Raw genomic sequence first — 12,487 nt, forward strand, 5'->3', positions numbered from 1 at the left:
CACGGTGATTTCTCAGCTAGCCCACTGTCCTTGAGACTGTCGCAAAACACCAACAAATTCCAATAACATCAAAATTTCTAAGGATCATATTGTCTTACTATTTGTGAGGCAGAGTTCAGCAGCTTCATACTCCCTCCCCCAGAGAACCTATGCCCTGACCCTTCTGAATCCCTGCTTTGCTGAAAATTTTTGTTGTCTTTTTATTGCAATCTACCTAACTCCAGTTTCTGCCTTGATTATCACATTGCATTACCAAGGTATTCCAGTCACCATGTGGTTACCCTTCAAAAAGTAATTAAGTCTATAACAATATTTTTGGAGGGATTAGAGGTCAGGATGTAGATGTGTTTGGCACAACAACTCAACATTCCAGGCAATAGTAAAGACCAATATTTATTGAAATGTAAGCAATATTTGCCCATGTATTTACCTTATAGCAAAGGGAAAAAAAAGTATGTCTTTAAAGGGTGAACTCATGTGAAGGTCTCAGGCTCAAATACTACTGTGTTTATACTTGCCTGCTTCTCTGTGGGTTCTCCTGGTTATTTGCCTCACAAACATAAATATAAATAAATGTAAATATACAAATATATAAATATCTCTCTACCCTCTACATTTTCTGGTATCCAACTTTCATGATGCTTACAAATAATTTATTTTCTTTTTGTATCTCAAAGGCCTCACTAGCACCTGGTCTTCTAATGCCTCCAGTCCAGCTAACAGTCTCTTGTGATCCCTCTACTTACTTACAAGTCGAAGAAAGCCAGATAATGTCTTTAGGATTGTCTGTGGATCCAGCGGAAGCAAGTGTTGAAGTATTTGGACAAATGATGATTTTTCTTTTCCTACAGAAAAAAAAAAAGTTAAATAATTAGAGTAGCAGACAGTGTCCTGGCTACCCTGCTAAAGTAAGTCCAAATATCCATGACAAAGGTTGCAAACTGGTTCTGGTTGTTCTAGATACGAGGGAAAAAAATGATGCCCACACACTGGCTCCTCAAATAACAGAGTAAATAAAAGCATACAAGAGAAATGAAGCAGATGATTTGCAAACTCACTGCCCCAGGGCTTCCAGATTAGTCCTTAATAGAGAACAGCAGCAGATACTTGGAAGAAAGTCTATGTTGCCATGTGATTGGCCAGTCCTTCACTCCCTTTTATTGGTGGTGGAGGTTGAGGGAGGGGCATTAGCAAAAGAAAAAGAGATATGATTGGTGTTGAAAGTTGGGGTAGCTCTAAGACCTCAGGTCTTAGTATTCTACAGATAATGAATATTGCAGTAAATCTGGGTATTTAGGCTTTCTGATAAATCCAAATAAGGGATCCCCAAGGCTTCTGACTGTACAGATGCATTCCTTCATCCTCTTGTAATCATTTTATGTTGAAAAACCCCCTCCTGCTTTAGCTGCAGTAACGCTATTTTGTGCAAGGCCCAGAACAGGCAGGAATGGAAAAATACTGAAACAAGAGTGAGCCAGAGGACAGCCCAGTCCCTGTCAAGATATCTGTAGTTGAAATGAAAGACCCCCGCTTAGCAACAGTAAATGCCATGTCTGTAAGGCTGTGCACACACGGGGCAGGCTAGGTCAGGGTCCCAGGTGGCCAAGCAAGATACCGGTGGGCGGCCAGCTTGCAATAGACAAAGAAAGGGAGACAATCAGACAAGCCCAGCTTTCAGATAAGCTGTAGCCCCCGACTGGAACCAGGAGTTGTGTCCTTGGAGCCATATTTCTGCCACAGTCCCTGCCAAACAAGATGTCTGCAGTTGACCACCTAGACCGGGGTAAAGACACAATATTTTGCCATACATGCTGAGACAAGGACGAAAAACAACACCCTGTCCCAGAGGAGGGGCCAAGGCCACCCTTTCCTAAGAATTTGAGGCTTGTCCCCAGTTCACCCTAGTTTCATTTAAATTAACCAATTAGAACCCTGTTGCTATGCTTCTGCTTCTGTACCTTGCTTCTGCCCCCCAAGCCCTATAAAAAGGGGACTGCCCCTTTGTCTGGCGCACGCTAGTCCTCCGAGAGACTGTGTGCCCACAGGTACCTGTGTAAATAATCCTCTTGCTACTTGCATCCGAAGTGAGTGGTCTCGCTGCTCCTTGGGAGGGGTCTCTTCAGACGGAAGATACCCTCCGGGGGTCTTTCATTGTGTTACACCATCATTTAGCATTTAAAAGGAGTGTATAAACGAGTGTAAGCATTCTCTCTGACTCTGACCCCAATCCTCCATGATCCAGTTAGTCCAGGCTGGGATGGAAATCAAGCTTCTCCTATCTCAGAATCTGGAATGCTAGATTTACAGGTGTGTACAACACTTGTGGATACCTTTCAAGTTCTAACTATGACTGCCAAGTCTCTTCCTTTCTCTGACTTAGGCTGCTAATGTAAACTGCATTTTGAAAATAATAAGTGGGGAGGGGCCAGCAGTGAGAAGGCTCATCTAATTGTACTTGGCATCAAGCCTTGTATACCTGACTTGGTTGTCAAAAGAGAAATTTATGCCTGCAAGTGTTACTCTGATCCACTATCTGTTCATAGATGGATAAATATCTGTATTAAACATTTAATAAGTTAAGTGGTAAGTCTCAGAAATAAAGAACTCATTAGGCTTTCACTGTATATAATTTATGTTGCTCTACTTTATTATGTTCTTAATAATAATTTGTTATGCCAAACACATATAATAAACCTATACACATGTGTATATTTACAAAAGATTATGGAGTTCCATCCTATCTTATTCTCACACATCCACTGGGCAGTCTTGAGTGGGCATAAATGATCAATGTAAATATGTATATATAATGGGAATATAGTATAAATATAGTGGGAAGATGGTTAGGTTTTTATATCAACTTCGAATTGATCAAACCTGCCTGGTTTCCTTTTTCTTTTTTTAATTATGGCTTGCTTGATGGGAAACATAACCATGGTCCTTGACTATGTCAGACAAGTGCTCCACCACAAAAAAATTCCGTCTTGTCCTCTGTCCAGTTGTCCAGTGTTGTCATTGTTTTGCAGCCCTCCACTCTCATGAAAAAAAACCAGCTGCTTTGAATTTTGAGAACATTAATTTAATCCAGTAGACTCATTTTGTGGAAGGAAATAACTGATTCTCCTCTGAGTTGTCCTCTGTACTGAACACATAGACATGCACACACACACACACACACACACACACACACACAAACACACAAACATATATACACACGTGCAAACACACACAAATACACACTTTTTAAAATGGGGTTATCTTAAATGATCATTTCTATCATCATGAGGGTTTTAGTGTTTTTTTAATTTTGTGTTTGTTTGCTTGTTTGTTTGTTTTTAGTCCTCTTTATTGGGCTAATTTTTAGTTTACAAAGACCTGGGAATACAGAGAGATATTACATCTTTTGTATTTTCCTCTTTTGATTCTACTGAGAGGACCATCATTTTTCCTTTCTTGAGTGTGATGGGAGGAGTCATAGTCACCAATGGTACCTAGAACACTTGGCTGATTTCACGAGACGGTTGCAGGTGAAAACAGGTTCTCAGTGAAAAGTTACAGATGCCCAGATGATTCTAGTCTACTGAATTCTGGATGAAGAATGGTTAAGGATATTGACTAGTGGTTCTTAACCTCCCTAATGTGGCAGCATTTTACTACAATTCTTCATGTTTTGATGGTCATTAGCCATAACATTACCTTTATTACTACATCATAACTTCAATTTTTCTACTGTTATGAATCATCATCATCATATACATATATGATAGGTTGCATATCCTATATTAGGTCCTTGTAAAAACATCATTTCACTCCCTCACATACACACAGGTTTTCAATATTCAAAAGTTGAAAAAAACTGGTCTGAGATGTCTGTCTATACCTCCTTCAATAATATAACCCTCCATATTACACAAGTATTTGTTTGCTATTAGAAAAAAATGTTTCTTTATTTAGTGAGCAAGAGAGAGTCATTTTCAGAAATCAGTGATCTCTTTTCATGTGTTGGTCGCAGGAACTAAATTCACATCATCAGGCTTGAGGCCAAGCACCTTCAGCAAAGGAGCCATCATACTGGCCCTCCACAAGCATCTGTGGCCTCTCTCAGAATTGAGCCTTAGCATGTGACGACATATTTTATTCCCTGATTTAGTATGTCATATCTTAAGGTAGATAAAATTGAGATTATGCATGGAGAAATTCCTTGTCTTTTATACCTTCCAGATGACTTGCTGTGAGGTTCTTGCATGATGTCTCAGGAGTCCTGACATTATCAGCTGGGTGTGGACCATTTTTCAATCAGGAGATTCTGTAAAAACCCACAATGAGGAAGACTTCTGGGGTGACCACTATAGCTCAAAAAATGCATAACTATAACACTGTTTCTTTTCTTTATCTTCTCTCTGAGGAGTTACTGTGGCTTTGGAGGTAGTTTAGTCTGTAGCCTGAAGACTACTTGCATCTAGCATAGCTGTGAATGTGATCCAATGTAAAATTATGAAGTTAAAATTTCCTACATACACACAACCACATAGGCACACTCACTTGTTCACGCAAATACACAATTAAAAATTTTAAGATGTATAGCAGTAAAGACCATTTGGACCCAAAATCTGCCTGTAGAGAGCTGGACTTCCAGGAGCACTCTTTTTCTTTTTTTTCCCCAAACCTTAAAAAATAACTTTATGTAAATGAAATACAGACATATATCAATTTCGGGTCAAATTATTTAAAAATACTGTTTTAAATCACAATAAATCATGTCTTACAAGAAACAACAAACAAACAATTATATACAACTGAATCATGGGGCAGGTATCACAACTCACTTAAGCAAGTGCTATTCATAGATGCTTTGATAGGACACTTAGTATCAAGTTGTTAGACAATGGATTTAAAGGAAAAATACTGAGACAACCAAAAGAATTATAGTTATTCTTGAAAAAAAAACTCACTTTCAAGTATGTGTCTGAAGTTGTGAATTACATAATATTCTCCATAAAAGTCAGGTATTTATTTGGTAAAGCAAGGCACAAAGGACCAGATTGTGATAAAGGTGCATTTTCTTTGGCCCTGTATCTTCTTTAAATATATTGGAGATCCTTGAGATGACTTTCAATATAACATAATTACTTTTTATATAGCCCATGTAAATATATAATAATCAAATATTCTACAGTATGTTTAAATAGAATGAGTGGCACTAAAGCCTTTCTTGAAAAACTAAATCAAAACTCAAATGGGGTGGTGGTGCTCACCTTTAATTCCAACACTATGAAGGCAGAGGCAGGCAGATATCTCTGAGTTCCAGGCCAGTCTGGTCTACACAGTAAACTCCAGGGCAGCCAGGGTGGTATAATTTAAGATGCTGCCTCAAAAAAAGACAACAAAACAATGACATCTGAATCTGTTGAATGACAGTCTAATGACATTTTTAAAATCTAGTACCTTGATTAGTAAGAATAGTATTCTCTTTTAGGGTTCAGAGCAGAATGTTGATTAATTTCCTTTTGGAATTTCTTAATAAACTCTGGCTTTAAATATCAAACTGCTTTTCTTCATATGAAATTCTCTGTCATTCCATAGAAATTGATGTAAACATTTCAGTTCTGAATCTTTAAGCTCTATGTTCTGTCATAAAGGTAACTTACAACTTGAAAAGCATTCAGTAAAGAGCTGCTGCTGCTGTACTGAGGGGCTGCCTGTGTCCTCAGACTTTCTCCCAGTGTGCTGTGCCTAATTTTAAAACAGCTCTCAGCAGGCACTCTTCCCCATGAAATCACACATTCTTTAAGAGAAAATAGCTAAGAAATAACAAGTACACCTTTAAGAGCATAAAATTTAAATAATCAATTAGTTATTATAAAAGCATGACACAATCATATCTTTGAATGTCATCAAAACACAAACCACATTACACAAAATTTCAGCATCAATATATATGAGACAGTCTAGGTTACAAGCCCATTTCCCCCCAAATGTTATTATTTCTTATAAATTTTTAGACTATACATTCAGCCCAATTACTTTTTAACTGACTAGAAAAGAAAAATATAAATGATGCATAAAAGATTTTCAGACAACTAAAATGTATTATAACTATGAAAACCTTACTATTCTGTTGCTTCGGTGCATATATTTCTGTAGGGTTAAAACAGGGTAGACTCAATCTAAGTAGCCATTTTAAATCCACATTTGCTCACACAATGCTTTAATGTGAGCAGGACATGAATCTGTCCTCTTGAATTTTGTATATTTGCAAGATCCAGGCTGCACTTAGTCATAAGTCCTAGGACATAAGTTTGAATGCTGTGGTGGCCTCACACCATGCTCAAAATAGAGTTATTCAATCTCTAAAACCGTAAACCCAGCATTCAGAAAGCCTGCTATCACTTTATCCTCCAAAGCCAGTCTGGTCTACATAATGAAAATCTGCCTTAAGAAAAACAAAAACAAAAACAAAGCAAGTGTCAATATGTTTTAAGAAAAAGAAAAAGAAAGTAACACTACAGCAGTAGGGAATGTCTGCAAGAAAATCAGTTTGATCAATTGATAGAACTAATACTATTTTGATTGCTGTTTCTGTCAACATTTACAGATTAAAAAAAATTCCTCCTGCAGATTAAAAAGAAAATTCTCTATTTCAAAACTACATACAATATATGTTTCATAGTTTGTATTTCTTCACATGGAGACTGAACAGTAATTATTTTATTTTCAATTATTAAATGAGTACTTAATCCCTTTAAATTCATTAAAAATTTTTAATGACAACACACACAAATTCAATTTAAGGTAATGATGAGAGTAACGAGAAAAGAAACACAGCTGGGAAATTATGGGTAACCTTTATTAGTGCCAGCCACTGGCTACTCTAGCATAGAAAGAACCAAACTTCATTTAGCTGAAAGTATTAAATGGTGAAAAGACACACACACACACACACACAGATTCTGTCTACACTAAATTTAAATAGGATTCAAACTCAGATTACTACTTAATCAAGTCTTATGGAATTAAACAAATAAAATTTAGCAATCCTTTTCTTAGTAATCTTCTGTATAAATATAAAGTTCCCAGATACTGAAAATGGTTTGAAATTATAATTGTTCACAGCTTTATAGGCAATTATAAATTTCCATCTAAATGGTTCATGTAACTTGATGTATCTGCACAGAAAGAGGAAGGTTAAGAACACGTGATAAGTGTAGGCAGGTCTACCTTGCAAACCTTGGTATTTATTTGCATTTGTGTGCTCTTGCAAAGGCTGCACTGAACAGTTCTGCAGCAAGTAAAAGGCTGAAGTCATTACGAGCTCAGACTTAAGGCCTCCCAGTATCCCCTCTAACCCTACATCCTGGACACACTTGCAAGCTTGGGTGGCAGACGATATACATATTTCATTCTGACGGCTACACACTTTCAAACCATGTGAACAGAATAATCAGATTTGGCATGATGATTTCTTCACAGAATCTGCAGAAGTCCTCTGTGCAAGATTAATGTTGAGCTTCCTAGGGCACCATTGTGAAAATCCAGTTAAGGATAGGACATGACTATGCTTTAGTGAGGTTTCCTGCAGGTTTGGGATCATAACCGTACAAGAAAGTAGCTGCTATTACAAGGATGGCTCCGAGGAAAAAGACACTGGTTGGCACAAAATCTTGCAACCAAAAATAAGATATGATTGTTGACAATATTATGGATAAGGAGGTCGCGAATCCTTTTAAAATGTTATCTGCATACTTAATGACAGCAGCTATTACAAGGCCTCCAAGTGCCTGCAGAACAAAAACTATCCATGTGAGTTGATTATATCCCTGAAAAAATCCATTTTTTGTTACCAATTCTCCATCATAAATATACACACCCATTAATCCAAATATACTCCCAAAGAAACCAAGTTGAATGTTTCTTATCCATACTGATTGTTTTGTTTCTTTTAAGATTTTCTCAAAATAAACTCTTGCAAAACAGGCTGTGAGAACTGCCATGAGGCCTACAAACTGTGAGCCAGCTGAAAGGTCTTTTGGAATTCAGCTCTTGAGAATCTGAAGGCCACTGTACAAAAGCAACTCCTGCCATCAAAATGACTAGGGAGTGAAAAACCCCCTTCTGCCTTAGCTGCAGTAACGCCATTTTGTGCAAGGCTTAAGCTAGACAGGGATGGAAAAATACTAAACCGAGAGTCAGCCAAGAAATAGCACAGTCCCTGCCAAACAAGATGTCTGCAGTTGACCACCTGGACCGGGGTAAAGACACAATATTTTGCCATACATGCTGAGGCAAGGACGAAAAACAACACCCTGTCCCAGAGGAGGGGCCAAGGCCGCCCTTTCCGAAAACTTGGGGCTTGTCCCCAGTTCACCCTGGTTTCATTTAAACTAACCAATTAGAACCCTGTTGCTATGCTTCTGCTTCTGTACCTTGCTTCTGCCCCCCCAAGCCCTATAAAAAGGGGACTGCCCCTTTGTCCAGTCCTCTGAGAGACTGTGTGCCCACAGGTACCTCTGTATCTAAATAAACCTCTTGCTGTTTGCATCCGAAGTGAGTGGTCTCCCTGCTCCTTGGGAGGGGTCTCCTCAGGCGAAAGATACCCTCCGGGGGTCTTTCAGGGAGAGCCACTGGTACACACCTAATTTTTTCCAAGCATAGACACAGAAAATAATGCTGTTGTAAGTATTTTCAACTGATATGTAACCTGGTAAGTGGCTGCATCGAGGTTTGACAGTGCCACATAGAGTAAGTTGTTCTGAAGAGTATATATCCCTGATGGAATAGCAAGATTAAGTGTTTCCATGGGTTTATTAAGAATTTGATCATGCAGTACTCTATTCAGTGTTCTCACACTACACTTACTGTCTTTGTAGACTAAAAAGATGCAGGCCATTATCTTCAAAAATTCAGCCACAACCACTGCTGTAGAAGACAGATAACGAGGCCCCTCCTCTTTTAAAGTCCTAGAATAATGCATTGTTAGAACCAGACTGGTAGTCTGAAACACCAAAATTCCCAAGAAAAGATATTTTAGGTTGGCAGACATTGTTTTCTCTTTATTTGTCCGCTGTGCGGCTCGGCCAGCTGCCCGCACTAGAGCCTGGGGCTCCGCGACGCCGGGCGACCCAGGCTGCCAAGCCTGCAGGCTTCGCCGCTGACCCGCAGCGCTACCAGCTCCCGCCGGCTCTGTCGCCCGGACCCCCAGGAGCACTCTTACTCCTAAGCCTACAGCTGAGATCCCATGTTTTCTCCACTGACTGTCCAAGGAGAGACTCACCAGGAACTCACAGGGTACAGGATCCCCAGAGTAGCCTGGGATCTTGAACAGCACACTTCTGGTCAAAATCAGTTCCCAGAGCTGGAGCTGTTCCACTGCCCTCCTGACCTAAATAAATCCTTCCCACAAAGAACATGTCTTATAGGAGTGTTTTCATACCTACGCAGACAGGCAGGACCCCACTTTTGCTTTCCTAACTGTCCAAGAAGTGACCTGCTTGGAGACTGCAAGGAACTGAAGCCCTGGGGTGGCCTGGGACAGGACACTTCTGGTATCTATCTGTGTCACACAGCTCTCCCAAAACCTCCTGGGAGAGAGCTGGTCTCCCAGGAGTGCTTTCTCTCTTAAGACCACAGGCTCACATGCCCACAGGAAGCTCCAGTAAGCAACAGAAAGACCAACTAACATCTGAGACAACAAGATGGCAAGAGGCATCTAGAAACTAAGCAATAGAAACCAAGACAACTTGGGATCATCAGAAACCAGTTTTCCCACCATAGCAAGTAACATTTTCCCCAGCACACTGGAAAACCAAGATTTGGATTTGAAAAATCACATGTCATGATAAGGATAGAAGACTTTAAGAAGGACATAAATAACTCCCTTAAAGAAATAAAGAAGAACACAGGTAAATAAGCAGAAGGTGTTAAAAAAGAAATACAAAAATCCTTTAATGAGTTACAGGAAAACACAACAAAACAGGTGAAAGTATTGAACAAAACGATCCAGGATACAAAAATGGAAATAGAAACAATAAAAACATCACAAAGGGCGACAACCCTGAAGATAGAAAACCTAGGAAAGATATTAGGAGTCATAGACACAAACATCACTAACAGAATACAAGAGATTGAAGAGAGAATCTCAGAGGCAGAAGACACCATAGAAAATGTTGACACACTACTAAAAGAAAATACAAAAAGCAAAAATCTTCTAACTCCAAACATCCAGGAAATCCAGGACACAATGAGAAGATCAAACCTAATGATAATAGGGGTAGAAGAGAGCAAGATTCCAAGCTTAAACGACAAATAAATATCTTTAATAAAATTATAGAAAAAAACTTCCCCAACTTAACAAAAGAAATGTCCACACACATACAAAAAGCCTACAGAAGTCCATACAGATTGGACTAGAAAAGACATTCTTCCTGTCACATAATAGTCAAAACACTAAATGCATAAAATAGAGAAAGAATATTAAAAGCAATATGGTAAAATGGTCAAGTAGCATAGAAAAACAGACCTATCAGGATTACACCAGAATTCAAAACAGAATTTATGAAAGGTAAAGGATCCTGGAATAGATGCCATACAGACCGTAGGAGAAAACAAATGAAGCTCAGGCAAATATTTCCAGCAAAACTCAATTACCATAGATGGAGAGACCAAGATATTCCAGGACAAAACCAAATTTTCATAATATCTTTTCACAAAATCAGCCCTTCAATAAATAATTGATGAAAAACTCCAACATAAAGCAGAAAAATACACCATAGGAAAAGGAAGAAAACAATCTTCTTGTAACATACCCAAAAGAAGATAGCCACACAAACATAATTCTACCTCTAACAACAAAAAAATATGAATCAACAATCATTATTCCTTTATATGTCTTAACATCAGTGGACTCAATTCCCCAACTAAAATCATAGACTAACAGACTGGAAATATACACAGGACCCAGAATTTTACTGCATACAGGAAAGTCATCTCAGTGACAAAGACAGACACTACCTCAGAGCAAAAGGCTGAAACTTTTTTTCCTAGGGAAATGGTCCCAAGAAACAAGGTGGAATAGCCATTCTAATTTCGAATAAAACTGATTTTTCACGAAAAGTTATCAAAAAATATAAGGAAGAACTCTTCATATTCATTAAAAAAAATATCTACCAAGATGATCTCTCAATCCTGACCATCTATGCTCCGAATGCAAGGGCACCAACATTCATAAAATAAACTTTAGTAAAGCTCAAAGTTTTGTGTGTTATTGCATGACACACAATAATAATGAGAGACTTCAATACCACACTTTCATCAATGAGCAGATCATGGAAATATAACCTAAACATAGACACAGGGAAACTAACAAAAGTTATGAACCAAATGTCTTAACATATCTATAGAACATTTAATCCTAAAACAAAAGAATATTCCTTTTTCTCCGCACCTCATGGTATGTTCTTAAAAACTAACCATATAATTGGTCACAAAAGACTTCTCAACAGATAAAGAAAATTGAAATAATTTCATGGATTCTATTGTATACCAAGGGATCAAGACTGGTCTTCATAACAACAACAAAGAAAGAAATAAAGAAAAAAAATTGAAAGTCTACATATACATGGAAGCTGAGCAATGCTCTATTCAATAACAACTCGCTCAAGGAAGATATTAAAAAATATTGAAGACTTTTTAGAATTTAATATCAGTGAAGTCACAACATACACAACTTTATGAGATACAATGAAAGCAGTGCTAAAAGGAAAACTCATAGCTCTGTGCATTCAAAAGTAACTGTAGAGAACACACCTGAAAGTTCTAAAACAAGAAGTAAATACACCCAAGAAGGGTATAAATCAGGAAATAATCAAACTGAGGGCTAAAGTCAACCAAGTAAAAATTATATATATATATATATATATATATATATATATATATATATATATCAGATCCTACTACAATAGCCTAAACTCAACAAAAATGGAAAATCTGGAGGACATGGGCAATTTTCTAGACTGAAATAAGGTACCAAAGTTAAATCATGATGGGATACACCATGTAAACAGTCCTATAACCCTTAAATAAATAGAAGTAGTCATTAAAAGTCTGCCAACCAAAAAAATTCCATGATTAGATGGGTTTAGTGCAGAATTTTATGAGACCATCAAAGAAGACTTAATACCAATACTTTTCAAAATCTACCACAAAATAGAAACAGATAGAACACTACCTAATTTATTCCTTGAAAGGCACAATTACTATTACAGGTAAACCATGCAAAGACCCTACAAAGAAACAGAACTTCAAATCAATTTCTCTCATGAATATGAATCGAAAAAGAACTCAATAAAATTCTTGCAAACTGAATCCAAGAACACATCAAAGCAATCATTTACCATGATATATTAGGCTTCATCCCAGAAAGGCAGGGAAGTTTCAAAATATGAAAATCTATCAATATAATCCAGTATATAAACAAACTAAAAAAAAAAAA

At 37.7% G+C, this 12,487-nt stretch overlaps 2 pseudogenes across 2 annotated transcripts in view; both read right to left on the reverse strand.

The window, feature by feature from the left end:
• Nucleotides 1-7,306, reverse strand: part of LOC308439940 (NACHT, LRR and PYD domains-containing protein 4A-like) — a 57,784-nt pseudogene extending 50,478 nt beyond the window's left edge. Inside the window, exons 1-2 of the transcript in view lie at nt 7,219-7,306; nt 747-845 (exon numbers count right to left, since the gene is read on the reverse strand). The product of the transcript in view is annotated as an NACHT, LRR and PYD domains-containing protein 4A-like (transcript). The remainder of the gene's footprint in view (nt 1-746; nt 846-7,218) is intronic.
• A 247-nt stretch (nt 7,307-7,553) lies between these two features.
• Nucleotides 7,554-9,040, reverse strand: LOC308440041 (UDP-N-acetylglucosamine transporter-like; annotated as a pseudogene). Its single transcript has 2 exons — nt 8,616-9,040; nt 7,554-8,097 (listed from the first exon to the last, which is right to left on the reverse strand). The product of its transcript is annotated as a UDP-N-acetylglucosamine transporter-like (transcript).
• Nucleotides 9,041-12,487: the final 3,447 nt, after the last annotated feature.

Source organism: Micromys minutus (genome assembly GCF_963924665.1).
Source record: "Micromys minutus genome assembly, chromosome: 30".
Taxonomy (NCBI): domain Eukaryota; kingdom Metazoa; phylum Chordata; class Mammalia; order Rodentia; family Muridae; genus Micromys; species Micromys minutus.